We start from the raw sequence: 16630 nt of genomic DNA, 5'->3' as shown, positions 1-16630 counted from the left end.
AAGCTCAATGACGAGTCCCAACATTCCAGCTGGCAGCACAGGGGGGACTTTTAGGGTTATAGCATCTATTCTCAGCGTGCGCGGCAGTATTGCCAAGTTAAAAAATTCTAGGTGATGCTTATTACTTCTGGTATTCCAAAATCCTGTGCCTTAAAAACCTGCCCTTACTCCAAGGTTCTTCTCTCCAAAACTACCTCTTCCTTCTACTTTCCAGAGAAAAGCATATTCACTGGGACCTCATTACTGCCAAGAAATATGAAACTTCATTTGTTCGTCATTAATTATCTTGGCCACGTAGGTGATAAAATATACCGTGGTGTTGGCAGCATGAATTTCCCCAAACGTTAGTATCGTGTTAGATGCAGATAAATTAAATATCTTAAAAGCCTATATTTCATTGGCTATATACACATACAAGTATTTATTAATAAAATAAATGTTTTCTGGAGCTAAGTAGTTCTAAGAGAAGGTCCAGAAGGGTCAGTAAATCCACAGAATTCTAGAAGCTACTCAGAGAACCCCAAGGTTCTTTACAAATGATGCCAGAGAGCAGGGAGGTTGGCGAATTTTCTCCAAATCCCAGACCCAGGAACATAAATAAGGTCTCTGGCTTTTAATCATCTTATCATTTTACCATATGCCTTGAATCACACAAAAGTTAATTCTCAATTCAGTGAATTTTTTATGGAACTTGACTATTTAAATGTTATTTATTATTCTAGTTAGTAAGTAGAACTGCTTGTTGGAAAATGAAGTTACTTGGGGGTACTTTTTTTTTTTTTTTGTAGAGACAGAGTTTCACTTTATTGCCCTCGGTAGAGTGCCATGGCGTCACACAGCTCACAGCAACCTCCAACTCCTGGGCTTAGGCGATTCTCCTGCCTGAGCCTCCCAAGTAGGTGGGACTACAGGTGCCCGCCACAACGCCCGGCTATTTTTTTGTTGCAGTTTGGCTGGGGCTGGGTTTGAACCCGCCACCCTCGGTATATGGGGCCGGCGCCCTGCTCACTGAGCCACAGGCGCCGCCATACTTGGGGGTACTTTTTAAAATAGAACTTACCAATGCTATATTGTACTTTCCTACTTTCCTTTCTCCTTCCTATCTTTTTGATCTATCTGCCCATTCATTCACTCACCTACTCACCCATCCACTCATCCTCCTGTCTATCCATTTACCCACTCACTCACCCATGCATCCATCCATCCATCCATCCACCCATCTACTCTTCTACCCATCCATCCATTGATCCATCCATATATCCATACATCCATGCATCCATTCATTCACTCACCTGTCCACCCCCCCATCCATCTATCCATCCACTTATCTACTCATCCATCCATCCATCCATCCATCCATGGATTCATGAAGTAGCAACGTAAATAATTTTATGGTTGTGGGTCACCATAACATGAGGAACTGTATTAAATTAGGGTTGTGGGATAGAGGTGGAGCATGAAGGCGGACGGGGCGGATGTGTAGCCCACCTCTCCCAAGTCATCAGGTGAGAGGAAGGGGGGTCTGGACTTTTTCCCCACATGGATTATTGGTGTGGACAGACAGCTGGAGATGCAAGCAAATTGGCGGATTGCTGTATATGAGGTGTAATTTAAAACCACGGACTCTGTTGTAGAGATTTTCCTTGTCTGGCTGTGCTGCCTGGCAGGCCCCTCCTTCATGGAGCACAGCAGCTTGCAATTCCTGGCAAAATCCAATTAACAAAAATTTATTCCTGGAGCTGAATTTGGCGACCAGAAAGGGATGCTGCTCAGAGCAACAAGGGGCTAAGCATCCCGATGGAAAATTGAAGGGAAGGGATCCTGCCCGGGAAACAGACATTTTGAATTGTCTGAAATGGCGGACACCTTCTCCCAGAACAACAGGAGTGATTAAATAGACTGGACCATTCCTGGTGGGGAATATTGGTATGTGCTGGCAGTTCAGACTGTGTGGTGAACTGGCAGATGGCTGGACGCAAAAGTCCAGATTCAAAAGTGAGACTCTGAGCCACAAATTCTGAGGAAAAGGTCTCTGTGCATTACAGACGCAGGAGCCAGCGGCAGCTAGAGCCAGTGCAGCCAGCCCCTGCCACAAAGTTGATTGCAGATGCCAGTTTGCAGGAGACCATGGGAGCAGAGTGGAAAGATTTATGAAGTGTGGACTCCTACACCAAGTTGGGAGGTCGGATAGGAGTGCTGTCTGGAACAGAGCAGCTGAGGTTGGACAACAATTAGGTAATAAACTTTTACAGAAACTCCAAAATGGCCATCGGATAGGTAGGGTGGTTACCATGGTAACAGTATAAACTGTGAATCAGGTATAAGCCTGAGACTCACTCACAGTGCCACCTGGTGTCCAGAAAGTATATTGCATTATAAATATATTCCTACAAAAGTTGATCCCTACATCATACATATAGATGTATATTTCTACACATTACAAGAAAAATATTTTTTGTAATTGGTGCCTTTTTCTCTCTCTCTTTTTTTCATAATTTTCTTGGAGGAGTTATTGTTAATTTTTTAGTTTTATTATTTTTATTTTTTCTATTTTTAATTTTTTCTTTCTTTTTTTTTTACATTCTACATTTACTAAGTTTCACATATACCCTTGTAAGATGCACCCCAGGTGTAAACCCACCAATCACCCTCCCTCCACCCATCTCTCCCCTCCCTCCCCTCCCTTTCCCCCTATTCTTCGGTTGTAACTGGGTTACATGTGAAAGCCATAAATTAATTTCATACTAGGGTTGAGTACACTGGATACTTTTCTTCCATTCTTGAGATACTTCACTAAGAAGAATATGTTCCAGCTCCATCCATGTAAACATGAAAGAGGTAAAGTCTCCATCTTTCTTTAAGTCTGCATTATATTCCATGGTGTACATATACCACAATTTATTAATCCATTCATGGGTTGATGGGCACTTGGGCTTTTTCCATGACTTAGCAATTATGAATTGGGCTGCAATAAACATTCTGGTACAAATATCTTTGTCATAATGTGATTTTTGGTCTTCTGAGTATATACCTAGTAGAGGAATTATAGGATTGAATGGCAGATGTATTTTTAGAACTCTAAGTGTTCTCAAAACATCTTTCCAAAAGGAATGTATTAATTTGCATTCCCACCAGCAGTATAGAAGTATTCCTTTTTCTCCACATCCACGCCAACATCTCTGGTCTTGGGATTTTGTGATATGGGCTAATCTTACTAGAGTTAGATGATATCTCAAAGTAGTTTTGATTTGCATTTCTCTGATGATTAAAGATGATGAGCATTTTTTCATATGTCTTTAGGCCGTGTGCCTGTTTTCTTTAGAGAAGTTTCTCTTCAAATCCCTTGCCCAGCCTGCAATGGGATCACTTGTTCTTTTCTTGCTAATACGTTTGCGTTCTCTGTGGATTCTGGTTATTAAACCTTTGCCGGACACATAACCTGCAAATATCTTCTCCCATTCTGAGGGCTGTTTGCTTGCTTTACCTACTGTGTTCTTGGCTGTGCAGAAGCTTTTTAGTTTGATCAGGTCCCACTAGTGTATTTTTGAAGCTGCTTGAATTGCCCGGGGGCTCCTCCTCATAAAATACTAACCCAGATTGATTTCTTCAAAGGTTTTCCCTACACTCTCTTCTAGTATTTTTATAGTTTCATGTCTTAAGTTTAAATCCTGAATCCAGTGAGAGTCTACCTTAGTTAATGGTGAAAGGTGTGGGTCCAGTTTCAGTCTTCAACAGGTTGCCAGCCAGTTCACCCAGCACCATTTGTTAAATAGGGAATCTTTTCCCCACTGAATGTTTTTAATTGGCTTGTCAAAGATCAAATAACGGTAAGTAGCTGGATTCATCTCTTGATTCTCTCTTCTGTTCCAGACATCTAATTCTCTATTTTTGTGACAGTACCATGCTGTTTTGATCACTATCGATTTATAGTACAGTCTCGGGTCTGGGAGTGTGATTCCTCCTGCTTTGTTTTTATTTGTGAGTAATGTTTTGGCTATTTGAGGTTTTTTTCTGATTCCATATAAAACGAAGTATTATTTTTTCAAGATGTTTAAAGTATGACAGTGGAGCTTGAAGAGGGATTGCATTAAAATTGTATGTTGCTTTGGGTGATATGGACATTTTAACAAGGTTGATTCTTCCCAGCCATGAGCATGATATGTTTTTCCATTTGTTAACATTTTAAGCTATTTCTTTCCTTAGAGTTTCATAGTTCTCTTTATAGAGATCTTTCATGTCCTTTGTTACTTAAACTCCCAAATATTTCATCTTCTTTGGCACTACTGTGAATGGAATAGAGTCCTTAACTTTTTATCAGCTTGACTATTGTTGGTATACATAAAGGCTACCCATTTATGAACGTTCATTTTGTAACCTGAGATGCTACTGTATTCTTTGATCACTTCTAAGAGTTTTGTAGTAGAATCCCTGGTGTTTTCCAGATATACAATCATATCATCTGTGAAGAGTGAAAGTTTGATCTCTTATGACCCTATATGGATACCTTGATCACCTTTTCTTCCCTAATTGCAGTGGCTAAAACTTCCATGACAATGTTAAGGAGCAGTGGAGACAATGGGCAGCCTTTTCTGGTTCCTGATCTGAGTGGAAATGATTTCAATTTAACTGCATTCAATACAATATTGGCTGTGGGTTTGCTGTAGATGGCCTCTATCAGTTTAAGAAATGTCCCTTCTATACCAATTTTCTTAAGTGTTCTGATCATAAAGGGATGCTGGATATTCTCAAAAGCCTTTTCTGCATCAATTGAGAGAATCATATGGTCCTTGTTTTTTATTTTGTTTATGTGCTGAATTATACTTATAGATTTACGTATATTGAACCAGCCTTGAGACACTGGGATAAAACTGACTTGGTCATGATGTATAATTTGTTTGATGTGTTGCTGTGTTCTGATTGTTAGGATCTTTTGAATATTTTTGCATCTATATTCATTAGTGATATTGGTCTTTTTAGTGATATTGTTGGGTCTTTTCCTGGTTTGGGGATCAGGGTGATGTTTGCTTCATAGAACATGTTGGGTAGTCTTCCTTCTTTTTCTACATTTTGGAACAGGTTGAGTAATATAGGTACTAATTCCTCTTTAAAGGTTTGGTAGAATTCTGATGTGAAGCCATCCAGTCCTGGGCGTTTCTTTTAGGAAGATTGTGTATGGTTGCTGCCATTTCAGAACTTGATATTGGCCTGTTCAATATTTCCACTTGATTCGGGCTAAGTCTTGCAAGGTGACATGCTTCCAAGTATTGGTCAATTTCCTTCAGATGTTCATGTTTTTGAGAATAAGGTTTCTTATACTATTCTTTAAGGATTTTTTTAATATCTGAGGAATCTGCTGTTATTTCATCTTGGTCATTTCTGATTGATGAGATTAGAGATTTTACTCTTTTTTTCCTGGTTAGGTTAGCAAAGGTTTATCTATTTTATTGACCTTTTCAGAAAACCAACTTTTTAATTTATTGATCTGTTGTATAGTTCTTTTGTTTTCAATTTCATTTAATTCTGCTCTAATTTTGGTTATTTCATTTCTTCTACTGGGATTGGGGTTGGAATGTTCTTCCTTTTCCAGTTGCTTCAGATGTCCCATTAAGATTTTAACTTTGTCTCTTTCCATTCTCTTGAGGAAGGCTTGCAGTGCTATAAATTTCCCCCTTAGGACTGCCTTTACATTATTCCAGAGGTTCTGATAATTCGTGTCTTCATTGTCATTTTGTCCCCAAAATTTGGCAATTTCCTTCTTCATCTCATCTCTGACCCAGCTATCATTCAGCATAAGGTTATTTAACTTCCATGTTTTGAATGAGTATGCAGATTCCTGTTGTTACTGAGTTCGACTTTTTTTTCTTTTTTTTTGTAGAGACAGAGTGTCACTTTATGGCCCTCGGTAGAGTGCCGTGGCCTCACACAGCTCACAGCAACCTCCAATTCCTGGGCTTAAGCAATTCTCTTGCCTCAGCCTCCCGAGTAGCTGGGACTACAAGTGCCCACCACAATGCCTGGCTATTTTTTGGTTGCAGTTTGGCCGGGGCCGGGTTTGAACCCGCCACCATCGGAATATGGGGCCGGCGCCTTGCCGACTGAGCCAAAGGTGCTGCCCTGAGTTTAACTTTTATTTCATGGTGGTCCAAGAAGAAGCGAGGAATAATTTCTATTCCTTTAAATTTACTGAGGTTAGACTTGTGACCTAAGATGTGATCGATTTTGGAGTATGTTCCGTGGGCTGATGAGAAGTATGTGTATTCAGTTTTGTATTCATGGATGAAATGTTCTGTAGATGTCTGCTAAATCCAAATGTTGGATGGTTAGCTTTAAATCTAAAATTTCTTTGCTCAGCTTTCTATTGGAGGATCAATCCAACACTGCCAAGGGAGTGTTGAAATCTCCAACTATTATGGAGCTGGAGGAAATCAAGTTGCTCATGTCTATTACAGTTTCTCTTATAAATTGAGGTGCATTCTGGTTGGGTGCATAGGTATTAATAATTGAAATCTGATCATATTGAGTATTACCCTTAACAAATATGAAGTGACCATTCTTATCCTTCCTTACTTTTGTTGGTTTAAAGCCTATTGTATCTCCAAATAGAATTGCAACACCTGCTTTTTTCTGATTACAATTTGCCTGAAATATGGACGACCATCCTTTCACCCTGAGTCTATATTTCTGTTTTAAGGTAAGATGTGACTCTTGTATGCCTCAAATATCTGGCCTGAGTTTTTGAATCAGGTCAGCTAACATGTGCCTCTTTAGAGGACAGTTTAAACCGTTCACATTTATGGAGAATATTGATAAGTCTGGTAAAGTTTTGGGTATTGAGTTTTTTGAAAGTCCAGTGGACATTTTTAATCCTTTTGCCACCGTGGAAGTTGGAGTTTGATCAAAAGGTTCTGAGTGAGTTTACTTTTGTGGTGGATGATTGGGCTGGTCATTATGGAGGGTAGGTCTGAAAATATACAGAAGAGCTGCTTTGGTTATGCACATTTCTTCAACATATGAATGTCCTTAAAGTATTTAATTTCTCCATCCTAAATGAAACTCAGTTATCTGGATAAGGGATCGGGTTGAATGTTATTTTGCTTTAGGAGATTAAAAGGCAATGACTACCCTCTTCTGGCTTGAAAAGTTTCAGCAGAGAGATCTGCAGTCATTGTAATATTCTTCCCTTCGTAGGTAATGGATTTCTTACGTCTGGCTGCTTTCAGAATTTTCTCCTTCATATTAACTTTAGTGATGTTAATTATGATGTGCCTGGGGGATGTCTTATTGGGATTGAGTCATGCTGGGGTTCTGAAACTGTCTGCTATCTGAATTTCAGAATCTCTTGGCATGTCTGGAAAATTCTCTTTCATAATTTCATGGAGAAGGGCCTCTGTGCCTTGCGAGGGATATCTCCATCCTTTCAGGGATTCCAATGAGGTGGATATTAGCCTTCTTCGAATTATCCCAGAGCTCTCTGAGAGAATGATTTGTTTTTGCTCTCCATTTCTCTTCCTCTTTGAGAGTTTGGGAGTGTTCAAAAGTTTTGTCTTCAATGTCACAAATCCTTTCGTCTGCTTAGTCCACTCTGTTACTGAAGGAGTTTACTGTATTTTTCAGATCTTTGAGGCTGCAAATTCTTGTATCAAAATCTTTGGTGGTTTTGTCTTTAAATACTCCAGAAACAAATTCCTGCAACGTTTTTCTGTTCTGTTAGTAACATCTATCAGGGGTGGGGCTGGAACTGAGTGAACACCCCCCTGTCTCCATCAAGTATCCATGGTTGTCAGGCCTCACATCCTCCTGCCGGATAGAGGCAGAGAGCAGTGCCCTGGCTGAGCAGATACAGATTTCCTTGTGATTCAGGCAGGTGCAAACCCCTGGAGTATCTGCTCACTGGCGGCAACTGGGTCACAGCCCTGCATGGCTATCAGTGACTGGGAGTGACAGAGTTGCAAGGTGGGGAAGGAGGCATCAACCTTCCCAGACTGATCTATTTGCTGGGTGGGTTCTCCTGACTTCACGGAGCACTGGAGCAAGTCATATCTGAGTTGTCACCAGACCCCTGTGATCCAGTTGCCAGAGACATTTTAAACTCTCGTACCTGAGACAGGTACTGACTGAGACAATTGATTTGGACCTCTTGAACTGAGCCAATTGCCTGAGGACTATTCAAGTGGTGCCCTGGGTGTGTGGTTGTAAGAAGGTTTGCTTTTCCTTTTCCAATTGTTTTCTGTGGGGGAAATGGTGACTTAATTGCTGGTATTTCTCCACAACTGAGACTTCAACCCAGAGTAACTGTTTCACTAGTTTTAGACAGAGACCAGCTGAAAACAAGAGAACTACTTAGCCACACCACACCAAACAGGTCCCCAGTTTCTCAGGCCGTAGCACTGTACAGGTCCTTGAAAACCTCTGGGGGAAAAATCAAGTGGTATAAAATAATCATGAGGTGGAATCAGTGCAAAAACTCTGGTTACATGAATAACCAGAATAGATCAACCCCACCAAGGAAAGATATGGCAGATGTAACTGAAAATCCCATTCATAAACAGCTGGGCAAGATGTCAGAAATCAAATTCAGAATTTGGATTGCAAGCACGCTTCATAGAATGGAGGAAAATTTGGAATTAGAAATTCGAGGAGCAATTCAAAAGTCAGAATTAGAAATTTGAGGAGAAATTCAAAATTTGTCTGAAGAATTTAACAAATTTAAAGACAAAACCACCAAAGATTTTGATACAAGAATTTGCAGCCTCAAAGATCTGAAAAATACAGTAAACTCCTTCAGTAACAGAGTGGACTAAGCAGACGAAAGGATTTGTGACATTGAAGACAAAACTTTTGAACACTCCCAAACTCTCAAAGAGGAAGAGAAATGGAGAGCAAAAACAAATCATTCTCTCAGAGAGCTCTGGGATAATTCGAAGAAGGCTAATATCCACCTCATTGGAATCCCTGAAAGGATGGAGATATCCCTCGCAAGGCACAGAGGCCCTTCTCCATGAAATTATGAAAGAGAATTTTCCAGACATGCCAAGAGATTCTGAAATTCAGATAGCAGACAGTTTCAGAACCCCAGCATGACTCAATCCCAATAAGACATCCTCCAGGCACATCATAATTAACATCACTAAAGTTAATATGAAGGAGAAAATTCTGAAAGCAGCCAGACGTAAGAAATCCATTACCTATGAAGGGAAGAATATTACAATGACTGCAGATCTCTCTGCTGAAACTTTTCAAGCCAGAAGAGGGTAGTCATTGCCTTTTAATCTCCTAAAGCAAAATAACATTCAACCCGATCCCTTATCCAGATAACTGAGTTTCATTTAGGATGGAGAAATTAAATACTTTAAGGACATTCATATGTTGAAGAAATGTGCATAACCAAAGCAGCTCTTCTGTATATTTTCAGACCTACCCTCCATAATGACCAGCCCAATCATCCACCACAAAAGTAAACTCACTCAGAACCTTTTGATCAAACTCCAACTTCCACGGTGGCAAAAGGATTAAAAATGTCCACTGGACTTTCAAAAAACTCAATACCCAAAACTTTACCAGACTTATCAATATTCTCCATAAATGTGAACGGTTTAAACTGTCCTCTAAAGAGGCACATGTTAGCTGACCTGATTCAAAAACTCAGGCCAGATATTTGAGGCATACAAGAGTCACATCTTACCTTAAAACAGAAATATAGACTCAGGGTGAAAGGATGGTCGTCCATATTTCAGGCAAATTGTAATCAGAAAAAAGCAGGTGTTGCAATTCTATTTGGAGATACAATAGGCTTTAAACCAACAAAAGTAAGGAAGGATAAGAATGGTTACTTTATATTTGTTAAGGGTAATACTCAATATGATCAGATTTCAATTATTAATACCTATGCACCCAACCAGAATGCACCTCAATTTATAAGAGAAACTGTAATAGACATGAGCAACTTGATTTCCTCCAGCTCCATAATAGTTGGAGATTTCAACACTCCCTTGGCAGTGTTGGATTGATCCTCCAATAGAAAGCTGAGCAAAGAAATTTTAGATTTAAAGCTAACCATCCAACATTTGGATTTAGCAGACATCTACAGAACATTTCATCCATGAATACAAAACTGAATACACATACTTCTCATCAGCCCACGGAACATACTCCAAAATCGATCACATCTTAGGTCACAAGTCTAACCTCAGTAAATTTAAAGGAATAGAAATTATTTCTTGTGTCTTCTCAGACCACCATGGAATAAAAGTTGAACTCAGTAACAACAGGAATCTGCATACTCATACAAAAACATGGAAGTTAAATAACCTTATGCTGAATGATAGCTGGGTCAGAGATGAGATTAAGAAGGAAATCACCAAATTTTTGGAACAAAACGACAATGAAAACATGAAATATCAGAACCTCTGGGATAATGCAAAGGCAGTCATAAGAGGGAAATTTATAGCACTGCAAGCCTTCCTCAAGAGAATGGAAAGAGTGGAAGCTAACAACTTAATGGCACATCTTAAGCAACTGGAAAAGGAAGAACATTCCAACCCCAATCCCAATAGAAGAAAAGAAATGACCAAAATTAGAGCAGAATTAAATGAAATTGAAAACAAAAGTATTATACAACAGATCAATGTGTCAAAGAGTTGGTTTTTTGAAAAGGTCAATAAAATAGGTAAAACTTTGGCTAACCTAACCTGGAAAAAATAGTAAAATCTCTAATGTCATCAATCAGATATGACAAAGACAAAGTAACAATAGACTCCTCAGAAATTCAAAAAATCCTTAATGAGTATTACAAGAAACTTTATTCTCAGAAATATGAAAATCTGAAGGTGAGCAATACTTGGAAGCATGTCACCTCCAAGACTTAGCCCGAATCAAGTGGAAAAGTTGAACAGGCCAATATCAAGTTCTGAAATAGCATCAATCATACAAAATCTTCCTAAAAATAAAAGCCTGGGACCAGATGGTTTCACATCAGAATTCTACCAAACCTTTAAAGAGAAATTAGTACCTATATTACTCAACCTGTTCCAAAATGTAGAAAAAGAAGGAAGATTACCCAACACATTCTATGAAGCAAACATCACCCTAATCCCCACACCAGGAGAAGACCCAACAAGAAAAGAGAATTATAGACCAATATCACTAACAAATATAGATGCAAAAATATTCAACAAGATCCTAACAGACAGAATCCAGCAACAAATCAAAGAAATTATACATCATGACCAAGTCGGTTTTATCCTAGTGTCTCAAGGCTGGTTCAATATCTGTAAATCTATAAGTATAATTCAGCACACAACCAAATTAAAAACAAAGACCATATGATTCTCTCAACTGATGCAGAAAAAGCTTTGGATAATATCCAGCATCTCTTCATCATCAGAACACTTAAGAAAATTGGTATAGAAGGGACATTTCTTAAACGGATAGAGGCAATCTACACCAAACCCACAGCCAATATCATATTGAATGCAGTTAAATTGAAATCATTTCCACTCAGATCAGGAACCAAACAAGGCTGCCCATTGTCTCCACTGCTCTTTAACATTGTCATGTAAGTTTTAGCCACCACAATTAGGGAAGAAAAGGTGATCAAGGGTATCCATATAGGGTCAGAAGAGATCAAACTTTCACTCTTCGCAGATGATATGATTGTATATCTGGAAAACACTAGGGATTCTACTACAAAACCCTTAGAAGTGATCAAGGAATACAGCAGCATCTCAGGTTACAAAATCAACATTCATAAATCGGTAGCCTTTGTATATACCAACAACAGCGAAGCTGAAAAAACAGTTAAGGACTCTATTCCATTCACAGTAGTGCCAAAGAAGATGAAATATTTGGGAGTATACCTAACAAAGGATGTAAAAGATCTCTATAAAGAGTACTATGAAACTCTAAGTAAAGAAATAGCTGAAGATGTTAACAAATGGAAAAACATACCATGCTCATCACTGGGAAGAATCGACATTGTTAAAATGTCCATACTACCCAAAGCAATATACAATTTTAATGCAATCCCTGTTAAAGCTCCACTGTCACATTTTAAAGATCTTCAAAAAATGATACTTAGTTTTATATGGAATCAGAAAAAACCTTGAATAGCCAAGACATTACACAGAAATAAAAACAAAGCAGGAGGAATCACGCTACCAGATCTCAGACTATACTATAAATCGATAGTGATCAAAACAGCATGGTACTGGCACAAAAACAGAGATGTAGATGTCTGGAACAGAATAGAGAATCCAGAGATGAATCCAGCTACTTACCATTATTTGATCTTTGACAAGGCAATTAAAAACATTCAGTGGGGAAAAGGTTCCCTATTTAACAAATGGTGCTGGGTGAACTGGCTGGCAACCTGTTGAAGACTGAAACTGGACCCATATCTTTCACCATTAACTAAGATAGACTGTCACTGGATTAAAGATTGAAACTTAAGACATGAAACTATAAAAATACTAGAAGAGAGTGTAGGGAAAATCCTTGAAGAAATCGGTCTGGGTGAGTATTTCATGAGGAGGACCCCCCAGGCAATTGAAACAGCTTCAAAAATACACTACTGGGACCTGATCAAGCTAAAAGCTTCTGCACAGCCAAGAACACAGTAAGTAAAGCAAGCTAACAGCCCTCAGAATGGGAGAAGATATTTGCAGGTTATGTCTCCAACAAAGGTTTAATGACCAGAATCCACAGAGAACTCAAATGTATAAGGAAGAAAAGAACAAGTGATCCCATCGCAGGCTGGGCAAGGACTTGAAGAGAAACTTCTCTAAAGAAGACAGATCACAGCCTACAGCATATGAAAAAATGCTCATCATCTTTAATCATCAGAGAAATGCAAATCAAAACTGCTTTGAGATATCATCTAACTCTAGTAAGATTAGCCCATATCACAAAATCCCAAGACCAGAGATGTTGGCGTGGATGTGGAGAAAATGGAATGCTTCTACACTGCTGGTGGGAATGCAAATTAATACATTCCTTTTGGAAGATGTTTGGAGAACACTTAGAGATCTGAATATAGATCTGCTATTCAATCCTAGAATTTCTCTACTAGGTATATACCCAGAAGACAAAAATCACATCATAACAAAGATATTTGTACCAGAATGTTTATTGCATCCCAATTCACAATTGCTAAGTCATGGAAAGAGCCCAAGCGCCCATCGATCCACGAATGGATTAATAAATTGTGGTATATGTACACCATGGAATATTATGCAGCCTTAAAGAAAGATGGGGACTTTACCTCTTTCATGTTTACATGGATGGAGCTGGAACATATTCATCTTAGTAAAGTATCTCAAGAATGGAAGAAAAAGTATCCAATGTATTCAGCCCTACTATGAAACTAATTTATGGCTTTTACATGAAAGCTATAACCTAGTTATAACCTAAAAATATGGGGAAAGGGAAGAGGGAGGGGAGGGAGGGAGGATGGGCAGAGGGAGGGTGATTGGTGGGATTACACCTGCAGTGCATCTTACAAGGGTACATGTGAAACTTCGTAAATGTAGAATATAAATGTCTTAACACAATAACTAAGAAAATGCCAGGACGGCTATGTTAACCAGTGTGATGAAAATGTGTCAGTCTATAAAACCAGTGTATGGTGCCCCATGATCACATTAATGTACACAGCTATGATTTAATAATAAAAAAAAATTAGGGTCGTGGCATTAGGAAGGTTGAGAGCCACTGTTCTAAGAGAATAAAGATGAATAAAATTCTGTAAAAATTTGAAACAAAGAAAGAAACTACCTGAGCTTGTGGCAAGATAGTTAAAATTCCTCATGGTAGCAACCTTTGGCCTGTCTTGTAATGAGAAGAATCTACATAAAGATGAGGAGGTGCAGGCAGAGAACATTCCAGAGAGAGAGCAGGAAGGGCAAAATCCCTATCATGCAATGAATGAAAGCTAGTGTGGCTGGAGAGCAGAGAGAAAGTTTTGTGAGATGTGGAAGGTTAGCCTGGGGCTGGCCTCTGTGGAGCCTTGTATGATATGTGGTGGTGTCATACCCAAAGCGGGTGGAATATAGAAACGCCAGCACACTGAGTCGAATTTAAGCAAGGGTCCTTTATTGAAGGGCTGGGCCGAGAGCAGGCTCATGCCTCAAAGTCTCTGGACACCTAGAAGCAAAGGTGGAAACCTTTTATAAGGGGCTTTCGGTTGGTGGGAGGCGGGGGGAGTAGAATCCTTAACACAAGACGATTTGATAAGAGCCAACACTTGGTGAGGGAAGTCCTTACAAGGGGAAGCTGAGGTTTTGCAGTTATTACTAGACTCTTTCAGCTGAGCTTCCTATCTTAGAGGGTAGTGTTGAAAGCCCCCAGCAAGATGGAGTTGGGGCATAACGGTGGGAGTGTTTGGCTGGTTTTAAACAGGGAGGTTGTGGTGTCATAATTTTATTTTCATTATGAGAAGACACCTGGCTGCCAGGCTGAAATAGATTGGAGAGGAGCTGCGATGGAGAGAGGCAGACTGATGGGCACACGTGCACAGAAATTATGGCAGCTTGGGCAAAGATATTTCTTCAGAGATGGTGAGAGGAAAATAGATGTTAGGATGACTTAAAGAGTAGATACCAATGATGAATTAGACATTGAGTGTGAGATATAGGTAGATGTCAAGAAAAATTACGGGTTTCTGGCTTATATAACTGGAATCGATTTGTCCAAATTTTAGCACAAAGTGCAATTTGATTAAACTTTATCAGCCTTTACTACTCTGAAGCACAGTGGGGGTTGCAGAGATGAGTAAGACAATGACCCCCATCTAATAAGTTCACTATACACTAAAAAAGGACAACTTTCCAAAGACTGTGGTGAGCATTCCTTTCGCATGTACATGTTCTGGAAATGAAGCAGCTAATAGAACATTGCTATTTTAGAGTTAAAAATTGAAAGTGGGTAGAGACAGAGTTGTTTAAGTTTTAGGATATATATAAGACACTTGCATTTGTAATCAAATTCCTACATTAGATGAGCAAATGTTCCAAGCAAAATCACAGACTAAATATAAATTCCCAAAGTAAACTTGTCTCATGGGATGGACTGCTCAGTGTTAGGAAAGTTTGTTTTTACTTGGGTAGATGGAATTGATGAATTCCTTTAAGTCATATTAGGAGGGCTAAATTTTATGCCAAGAAAATAAGATTCTGTCCAATTTCAACCTGATCTGAGGAGGGGGTAGTTCTTTCTTACAGTGGACTAAGGTTGTAAATTTCAGTGTACCTCCAGGTGTGTGCCAAGGACACTCATTTGTCCACTGAGACTCCACTGCTTTTATGCACATTTGACTGAGTCCATGCAGAATGGATTTCTGTGTGCTGTATTAGATCTCCGAACTGTGCATATGCCACCTGATGAGGAAGGTCTGCCTTTTAGCCAATCTGCAGGCTCAAGGCCTTCCAATTGAACAGCTCCCTTCCCCACCTCTACTGGGCAGTATTGGATTCCTTAAACTACATATGAAAAATGAAAGACTAGGTTTTTCTCGTCCAAGCCTTTGATATTATAGCTACTATACAGTGAATATGATAACGAGTCAGTTGACTCCTTTGGTTCCAGTTTAGTTTTCTCATCTGTAAAATGAAGGAATGTTATCTACTATCACTACCCTGAATTCTAAGGTTCTTTCCACCTCCCTCTTCACCGCTCCAAACTCTGTCTCTAGCATGTTAGAATGCTGCTAACGTGTGTGTTCATAGAATCATAAACAGCTGGAGCATTATGAATATTAGGCACAACATAATTCATTGGCTTAGCTTACACCAAAATTAATCAAAATACACACAAGCAGTTTGTTTCAGTTTATGAATTCCTAGGTCTCTCCATGAGCCTCTGTCTCACACTCTCCAGTGCAATATTTCTCTGGTTACATAGGCGGATGCTCATTGTATAAGGCCGTATCTTCCTAGAGTAGGTTGGTATTAAGCTTGACAATTTCAGCAGTTTTCATCTCTATGCCACATGGTCATTTCTGCGTCTGGATTTGTTCCCGTATCGCTCCCTATTCAGGGACGTTCTCTCCCTTCATCTTAACAAAATTCTATCCATCAGCCAGAACCTCGATCGAGTCTTCCCTCCTGATCAAATAATAGCTCCTAACTGCATGCCACCCACTGTGCTAAGCCTTGTGCTATTTATTGCCATGAGGGAGCTACAGATATTCAGCCCGACATGGAAAGTTTATGATTGAGAGAACGCTGGCCTGCCCTTCTCCCTGCAAGTGACACATGTGGCATGTGAATGTGCTCTGTCTCACCAGGAATCGGTCACCTTCTCTAGGTTACCCTCTGTGCTTGCTGCACAGTACCCTCCCAAGCATCTTCTTTTCCCTTAATTTCCCCAGAACATGCAGTCTGAACCCCACAAGCGAGCACCTACTTGCAGGCTTTGCTATTCTCTCCTGGTGTCTTCTGTCTTCCCAATCACACCTCAGATCTAGCGAAGGGAAAGGGCCTTTTTCTGTAGGACCACACAGTAGGCTCAACTAATCTTTGCTAATTGGTTAAACATGGAGAAAACGTGTGACCCATGGAAATGTGCAAGATCCTTTTAATGTTTTAACCACAGGAGAATGTCAAGTATTACAATAAAATTTAATCCAATTTCTTTG

This window comes from Nycticebus coucang, chromosome 7 (genome assembly GCF_027406575.1).
Source record: "Nycticebus coucang isolate mNycCou1 chromosome 7, mNycCou1.pri, whole genome shotgun sequence".
Classification (NCBI taxonomy): domain Eukaryota; kingdom Metazoa; phylum Chordata; class Mammalia; order Primates; family Lorisidae; genus Nycticebus; species Nycticebus coucang.
This window is presented reverse-complemented; position numbering follows the sequence as displayed.